The sequence below is a fragment of the Hibiscus syriacus genome, unplaced genomic scaffold (genome assembly GCF_006381635.1).
Source record: "Hibiscus syriacus cultivar Baekdansim isolate YM2019G1 unplaced genomic scaffold, ASM638163v2 tig00112230_pilon, whole genome shotgun sequence".
Lineage (NCBI taxonomy): Eukaryota > Viridiplantae > Streptophyta > Magnoliopsida > Malvales > Malvaceae > Hibiscus > Hibiscus syriacus.
The window spans coordinates 1,091,843-1,101,643 of record NW_024063275.1 but is presented as its reverse complement, the minus strand read 5'-3'; the positions used below and the strand labels follow the sequence as shown (position 1 = coordinate 1,101,643).

The 9,801-nt window shown below is 31.8% G+C and overlaps 1 pseudogene; it reads left to right on the top strand.

The window, feature by feature from the left end:
* The first annotated feature begins 875 nt into the window (after positions 1-875).
* LOC120176167 lies at positions 876-6,603 on the top strand (annotated as a pseudogene).
* Positions 6,604-9,801: the final 3,198 nt, after the last annotated feature.

Sequence of the window (9,801 nt, the reverse complement as noted above, 5' to 3'; positions counted from 1 at the left end):
TCATTATGAACTCTTTACTCGTTTGTAAAAATCAATTATTGAGGTTGAACAAGCTTTCTTATATGAAATTCTTCTCCCTATGATAAGTTCACCTCATTATGAATTCTCTTATGGAAAAGTTAATCCACCTCCTTTTGTGATGGATTTGAGTAAAAGATCGAGCAAGCTATAATTTCTCAAAAGGTATTCTTTGGATCCTAACAAATGGAACGAGAAGTTTCTTGAGAAATCCAAGCAAATATCTAGATGCCACCAAAAAAAGATGCCTTTCTCAAAGTGGAGACCATAAATAAAATTCGAGGCATTTATGGTGTCGTTTGTATAAACGAATGTGAACACGCTAGAGAAATCCATATGACATCTGAAGATGCCATTAGAAAAATATTTTTTTTATAAACCATAAGTTTTTCAAGAATGAATAAATCATTTATGAAGAAAGAATAAGTTTTATGTTAGGTTTGATGGAACCAAAGGAATTTAAATAGGCAAGAATCTTGGGTCATGAAATGAATCTCTCACTGTGGATAATGTGAGGTCCATGTACCACATTAAATCTTTTGCTGCCATGTCAGGAATTTTTGCAAAACTCGTATCTTGCAGAACACGAGGTCATTGCCACTTCAAGTCAAGGATATTTGTAGACCCATGTCCATGCCATGTCACGTCAACAATCCTTGCATATCTCTTTTATCAAAAAACACGACTTCTATTCAAATCTTATTTCAAGCAAGTGAAGAAAAACAAAAAATAATTCTGGTAATATTTGTTCTTCTCTTTACATGACCGCTTCTCGATTATTACATAGTTTGAAGTTATTAAATTTTTTTTGCTAATGTTTATTCTTCTATTTGCATGATCATAGATATTTTCAAAATATGTCGAGAAGAGGAAATCTTACTGCTTTGGTATATTATGATGGAAAAATGATGTATGATGCATATCTTAGCGTCGTCTTCCAGTATGTACATAATGTGACGATAATGTTGTCAAGGAAATTAACATATAAGAAGTTGATGAAGGAAGTCAAGAACAATGTTCCACATGGTCGTAGGAAAAAACTTGAACCATTGAAGTATCAATTACCGACGTCATTGGAACCATTAACCTACTCAATATACAACGTTGAGGATGATGGTGATGTGGATATGATGCTCGATTCCCACTTGTAGTATTCATTAGGAGAGCCCATCGAGCTATACGTAAAATTTTCTGATGATAAGGATGCCACTAGTGTCCCAAATTGGAGACAAGTATATTTTGACTTCGATCTTAATATTTAGAGTCTGACAACTAATTTACGTAATGACTTCAACTTATTAAGTACACAAAGTGGACGCAATGATTTTGGTGTATCATTGTCTTTGATGTCAAGATATTTTTGTGAGCTAGCTTTGACTTAGAATTGAATTTGTCACCAACGCAACATTCAACGTACAATCCATACAATATTTGTGTGGCTTCGTCATCTTCTCAATAAGACATAAGGTTACAAGACCATGAATTGTTTAACCCATTCGATGATTTCTCAACACCTATAAGGAGACATTATTCTGCTGATACTATCAACTATGATATTGGTAATATGGTTCGTGAGCGTTCTCATGATCGATGTATAAATGTTACTCATATTATCCATGCATTTGATGATGTAGAACTATTCTGATTTGAGGTAGATATTTCTGACGAATAACCAATAAGGGAGACCGACCCTAATAGTGATGAGGTAAGCCCCTTCAATAAAAAACCAGAAGACCTTGACATGCTGGTGGGAGCGAATAATGATGACTCTTGTTTCTTATTACCATCCATCATCCCTCTTCAAAATAGTTGATATGGAAGCTTTCAATGCTCCAAAATTTTCACAATTCCCACATATTGAGCAATACAACCAACGTGCTAATGGTAAGATCTATATTTAAATGGCATTCAGAACAAATGAACTCTTGATGCCATTAAGAACTACAATATATGTTGTCCAGTTACGTCGACTATAAAAAAGACATGGACAAGTACATGGTTGAATATGTCCACAAGTACGATGGATGTAATTAGAGGATTCATGTATCATGCTTGAAGAGGATGAGAAACATATGGAACTGACGAAATACGACTAACCTCATATATTCACAGTTAGAAGGCTTAATTAGGACCATCCTAACTTGGATGTGCATGTGCTATGTGATGGCTTCATTCCACAGGTCAAAACAAATCCACGTATAATAGTTGCCAGTTATATTGGTGTAATTAAATCTCAATATGGCTACACAATTAACTACCATAAAACATGGTATGATAGGTATCATGTTGAACAAAAATTGTATGGCTAATGAGAGGAATCATATAAAGAGTTGCGACCATGTTTGAAATTGATACAAAAACATATATTGGGAACGGTTGTAAAACTGGAAATTGTATCTGCGTTCGAAAATGATCGTGTCGTACAAGGTGTGTGCCAATTCCTCAAGTTATTTCAGACATAGCTGTAGTTGGTAAATGCATTCCGCTACTACAAGTCGATGATTTAGATCAACAGAACATGGTTATATGGAAAATATAAAAAAAAATAATGTTGTTGGCAGCTGCACAAGACTGTAATAGGAAAATTATTCCCACCGCCTTTGCAATAGTAAAAAAGGAAGACATAGACTCTTGGGAATTCTTCCTTAAGAACTTGTGCAAACATTTTCTATCACATGTTTTACATGATATATATGATGGGATATGTCTTATTTTTGACAGAGGTGCATAAATCAAATACACAATCCAACATATGAGACTGTCTTGATATCTTTCCAATATTTATCATCGGTATTGTTTACACCACATTGCTGCGAAATATTTTTAAAAGATCAAGACCGAAGATGAATGCATAATGATTCTTTAAATGGGTACGTCTTTCACTCTTTTGGGTTTAAGATATATTTTCATATATTATTTTTAATTAACTGCAATATTTTTTAATGGATAGGACACTCGTATTCCGTACGTGTGGTTGAAGAATTGTTTCAAGAATTGAGACACATGAATCAATAAGACTATAACTACCTTGCTAAAATCCAGAGGGAGAAATGGCTTCGATCATTTGGTGAGGGTAGACGATATGGTCACATGACAACAAACTTGGCTAAGGCAATAAATTCATCACTGAAGGGAGTGTGGCATTTTCTTATCACTTTCATTGTCAAAGCAACATATTATTGGTTAGCAACCCTATTTACAACCTTGGGAAAAAAGCAATTGATTGGATGGTAGGTGGTCACACAGTCTACCCAGATATCCATACAAGATTGTAAACCTTTGTGTGGCATTCAAACGCAATGAATGCAACATGCTTCTCTCGCTAACAGAATAAATTTCATATTTTGGAATATTTGAGGCCATTAAAATGCATACAACACAATGCATACAAGGTTAATCTACGAGAAATAACATGCGAATGTGGATTATTCCGAGCATTGAAATACATATGTTCGCACTTCATTGTTGTTTGTTCTTCTACACGGATTCACTACATGCAATTCATTGATCTGGTATACTTACTTCAATATGTATTCAATGTTTATCAATATGAGTTTCCTCTCATTGGAAATGGAAGGGATTCAAATGAAGTTGATGATGAACCTACTATACGACCAAATTTCGTACTACAGCGTGAAAAAAGGTTGTCTACGATTAACGAGGATTTTGTCAAATATCAAGAAAGAGCCTAACAACTAAAGCTATGCACTATCTGAAGGAATCAAACACATGAAGAACAAATGTCCTATCAATCACGCCCTCAGATCGATTAATTGTGTTTTTTCATTATACTACTTGAAATGAAAAATTATTTAATGTTTTAAAAACGTTTTTGTAATGTTTCGCATGTTCCGATTGTAGCCTCTAATCTTGTTCTTCATGAACCAAAACCAAGCTTTGGAACCATTTTGAATGCAAATTTTACCCCGCTTACAATGTCTCGTATGTGCCAATATTACCCTCAATTAAAAGATAAGTTATAATATTACACCTCTAATCTTATAAATTGCAAAAATTTTCATATTATCTACCTGAAAATACCCCTCGAATATGCTTATCAAACCATTTTAGTGTTTTCTTCATGCGCAAAACAAGCTTCGGAACCATTTTCAACTCGATTTTTAACCCGCTTATAATATCTCGTATGTGTCGATATTAACCTCAACTGAAATATAAATTCCAATAATATGCCTCTAATCTTATAAATTATGAAAGTTTTATACCAATTATTCGAAAACACTCATCGAACATGCCTATAAACGCTCGCGATTTGGGCTGAAAATCCATATAACTCGCGTTCTACAGAACGCAAGGACTGTTACATACGAGATGACGAGATGCGATAAATTACTGAGATGCTTCAAATTCTCGGGAACTGCGTGATGCGTAGAACGCGAGGTCTATTTTGAAAATATTAAATTGTGGTCTCTGAAAAGTGTTTCTACGTTGGAGGAATCTCGCGCTCTATAGAACGCGAGGTCGTGACATGTATTTCGTAAGACGCGAGGTGGTCCTACGTGTTAATATTTGATTGGAGGATTAAATTTAGTAAATTAAATTAAAATCATGTCTAAATTGATAGAATATATAAGTATTTAAGATCAAATGTGTAATTATATCAATTTTATTAACTGACACATCAACATTTTCGTCAAATGTTAACATCAAGTGGCTTGATTGAATACACATAAATAGTTGAGTAACCCAATTGACAAAATTTCAAAAATAGTAGTCTAAATAAAAAGGGACAATAGTTAGGTGGTCAATGATATAATTTACTCAAACAAATTCACTCTTTCATATGGATATCGTCTAGACCGACCCGGGATTTTCCAGTGTTGAAAGAAAGCCCAATGTTTCTTGGATTAGATCCTTAATTCGGCGGCCCTTCTTTTGGGCTATATTAATGGCTTTATTTAAATAAGTTATATGTGGCACTACATATTCTAAAATTTTGTTATGTACTTTTCAAATTTTTACTCTAAAAACTTCATTAACAATGGATGAGATCAAATTTGTTTAAGTGGTTTCAAATTGATGATTAATTTCTTTAGGTAAGTTTATTTAACATTTATATAAAATATTAGCATATTAAATAAATTTCATATGATTGTATCAAATGCCAAATCTTCAACAATACAATAGAAGTCTAAATATTTTAGACAAGTTTAATTATATATAAAAACTATAAATGTAGGATGTTAATGTTATCTTAAGCAAATGATGGTGACTTGACAAAAGATACGATCATAAGAAGCAAGAAGATAGTACCGTATCTTGTTCTTGACGGTTTAAGATCAAAAGCAAAACATCTCCATCTTTTAAACAGTTCAATGGAGTGATCTTTGTTCAATTAGATAACTTGAAAGCATAAACAACCGAAAACGAAAATTGCCTTTGCCCCTCATACCTGTCTTTAAAACACCAAAACTTTGAGCATAAATACGGATGTTGTCCACTCCAGTTTATCTTCATTTTCTTACAGTCTGAGAGAAACGGAGAACATGAAAAGCGAATCTGTTTACTGTTTTTGGGTTTTGTTTTTGCTGGGTTTTGAAGAATGTTGTGAGGGAAGGTTGTTAGCTTCATCGAAACCTGAGAGAAATAATGCGGCTGCCTGTGCTCGTTGGTTGGTCTCCCAGAATACTTGGCGGGGTCTTAAAGTAACAATCTTTCTTCCACTTTTCCCATTATTACGACACAATTGCTTTCATTTGCCTTGTTTTCTTTGACACTGTAATTTCGATTTTGTGTTTTTTCCCCCTTTTATGGTGCAGTACGCTATCGATCGAATTGGAAGGAGCAGCAATTGGGCAAAGTTTTGTCAAACTTGATAGTGTCTAATGACCCTGCCCTTTCTCTCACTCAACAACTGTTTTAACTTGTGCTGCAGGAATGTTTCATTTAGCGATGGAATACAGGCAAAAGCACCGGCGTACCGTATTCCTACCTGACAACACTGGATCCAACGGCTAGAAATGCATTGAAAGACCATCGTTCCTCGCTCACAATCAGCGAGTATCCGATCGGAACTTGCGGCAAAGCAGACCCCGAGAACCATGTTTGCGCCAAAATCACACTCACGGGAAAAGTACATTGCCATAAATACCATATACAAATGTGTGTGTTAATATGATTCATCAGTTAAACCAATATGCTAGTGTAATGGTGGTTTTTTTATATTAAAACAAAACAGAAAGCAATCAAACAATAACGAAATGACCTTCTGTAATGATTCTTAAACCGAATTTGACATTCTTTTCTGATGTTTTAGTTGGTACCGGTCGATGCAAACTCGAAAGAATCGGAATTCGCTCAAGCTTCCCTGTTCGCAAGCATCCGGAAATGAAAGGTAACCCCAGATCGACTGTCATTTACTCCATTTCCTCTAGTGTAATGACTGAATTTGCAATCGTCAATCGACAGGGTGGCCTAAGAACCATGACTTTCAGATCTTCAAACTCGAGACGGAAAATATATTCATGATCAACTGGTTTGGTGGCCCTAAACCTCTCACGGTTGAGGAATACCTCAAATACAAGATGTGAGTATCAAAGTATGTATATCTTGTTTACAATTTGTACTCCAAAAGTTTCCACAGGTACAAATTTCCTACTGAAAAATAATATGTGATAACGAATAAGCCTTGCTTCATACTGAATCGCATCTTTATCGTTTGGAAATTCTATTTTCCATCGCCTAAATGCGTGCCTTCGCTATCTACGGGAACAAATTTGCCATTGGTAGATGAGGAGTGAAAAAAAAAACATGAAACTCACCAGTATCAACGTTGTTATATTTGTTTGTGAATGTAAACTATCTAGTAAATAAACCCGACATATTGTTTACTTATTGTTTATGGTTCGTAGTCCTATTGTATTTTAAAACAATCCGAAGTGATAAAATATGAATAATCTGAAAAACATGATGAATTAAATTGTTTGGATTTTTAATATTCCAGCTATCTCGTAACTTTATTTTATAATTTGAGATGGTTATAAGATATTATATGTTCATTTTTTTAATTATTTATAATGCATCAAACTCTTAAAATCTCAAAAGAGAACAATATTCTCGTTAACAATTGAAACTATTCAATAAATTCAATCATCATATGATTCTACATTCATGAATAATGTTAAGACAACATAAGATACAATAGAATATCTGTAAATTAATACTCGATAAATTATAACCTCTCTAAAATTTTCTCGGTCCCGACTTCAGCCCAAAGTCTAAATTAATAATTTCAATAAAATAATAATATAACAATTTTTCGGAAGACCCTTATATAAATTTATGGTCCCTTAAATATTATAAATTAATAATTCTATAAAATTACAAATATTACTAGGACAACTTAATAAAATATGATTCTATTGTCCTTCTTCTTAAAATTTAAATATATTGTATTTCATCTCGAACTTTCCTTACTGCATTCAAAAGTTTTGGTGTTGCATTCTCAATCTGCAACAAAAAATTGTGATTTGTGAAGAGTTATTGCTGTTATGAGCGCTTCCTTCCATGTATCATCTTCAACTTCATCCTCAATAGGGTTTTCAATAATACTAGTTACAATTTCTTCTAAACTTTGGACCTTTGAACATGTATCATTTTCACCTGGATAATCCAAAAGGTGATTGACATCTATTTTATTATGTCACCCAATGCCATTAATCATCGTATTAAGTTCATGAATGTCTTCTTCAGTAGTTCTTTTATTTAAATCCTTGAGGTTACTTACTAATAGGAGTGTTAAAAATACCCGATATGTCAAGCGTTTAAAAAATATCCAGTACTTATAATAAAAATACCAACCCATTTTTCGAGCCATGTACTAGACTCACTATTTTTTGGGTTTTTGGGTCGGGCCCGGGTCACAAAATATTGTTTAATCGGGTACCCCGACCCATCACCCAATTTATTATTATATATTTTTTATTTTTATTAAATTTTTTATTATAATTCTCAAATTATTTAACTCTAATATTCTAAATTCCGAATTTCTTAAAATTTCTCACCATAACATTTTAAACTATTAATTTCTTAAATTATTTCCCATTAACATTCTAAATTATTTTTTAAATTATTTATTTTAACTTCAAAACATTTGAAATTTAATTATAATTCTTTATTTTAAATTTTAATAAATTTTAATTTTTAAATTTATGTGTAGATTATATACATTATAAATCTTTAAATTTTAAAATTTAAAATTTTTATGTATATTTTTTTTTAAAATTTAATATAATTTAAAGAATAAAAATAAAAAAAATTATAAATCGGGTATCCGTAATCCAAAAATATGGTTATTCGGGTTCTACGGGTACTCAGATGTAATGGGTCGAAACACGGGTTAACCTTTTGGTACTCGTAAATTTCCAGTACCCGATATTTTGGGTATCCAAAAATACGGGTATCAAGTTTTGAACACCCCTACTTACTAGTACTATGTACTACAATGAACTTTGTTTTTTGAGGATATGTATTATATTTAATTAGTGACATTGTAAATGAACATTACTCAATTAGTTAATATAATGTATATGTATTATTCATGAATAATAATGTAAGTTAGTTGAGTTGAAATAAAATTCTCTTAGAATTAATAAATTATTAAATTTATAGATTAATTAATATTTTTTTAAATTGATAAAATTACGTAGATTTCAATATTGTTAATTTAGAGAGGTTTTACTATACAGTGAATCTTATTATCTAACTTTCCTTAATTTTTTTTTGTCCAATAAAGCATCCAAAAAAAAAAAATAGCAAAATAGGACTGTTAGAGTTTTCGATATTTCTTAGAAAAAAAATAATATTTTATAGAGAGGTGACGAGTTTCAAAGGATAATATTATTTTATTTTTTGTGTCTTAATTTATTATTTTCTAAGAAACTCGTCACCTTGAGGTAATGAGTTTTATTAAAATAATATTATTTTTTGCAGTTATTTAATTTAAATTGAAAATTGAAAAAGTAGATGTAATGAGTTCCTTTAAAATAACATTATTTTTAGTGGTTTTTTAATATTATATTTAAAAAAGTCGTAATGCTGAGGTGATGTGATTTGAGTGGTCATATTCAATTGTTGTTTTTATCTTCTTAATGTGACGAGTTTGAATGATCCTACTGATATATATGACTAAAAAGTTAAAAAGTTAAGCAGATTGTAATAGACTTTGTTTAAAAGAACAACAAACTATAAACATTAAATTAAACCATTAAGCATTGCATTTTGGAGACAAAAATATGCAAAATGCACATTAAGAAGAGAAAAACTAATATATTACCTTAAGGAAGTAAATAGAACTAACCTTACACATAACTTGAGCAATAAATAAAATCATAAACATAACAATATTCATTATGATGTTTTAATTTTCGTAATCAATAGACTCGTCAGAAGTAATATTAAGTTCTTCAATTCTTCATGTTTTTTCTTGTTGTCGTTCACATACAAATTGGAACTATGCTTCTGGGTCTCCATCATCTATGTTTGTTTCTTCGTCATTTGTATGAGTTGGTGGGATATTTGAGCTAGAAGCAGCATCCTCAATTGTATGAGTAAGGTCGAGATCAGTGAACTCTACAAACAAATCGACATTAGACAAAGAATGATAGAAATATGTCTCAATCATACCAGCAAGGTCGATATCATCGCTTAGATGAAACATCATGCATGATGGTGGGAATTTATAATATAATGAATATATTCTTCTACTGCTTCTGAGTTAAACCCTCGTTTATATATTGAACTTCAAATCGCCTAGTTGAATTCTTT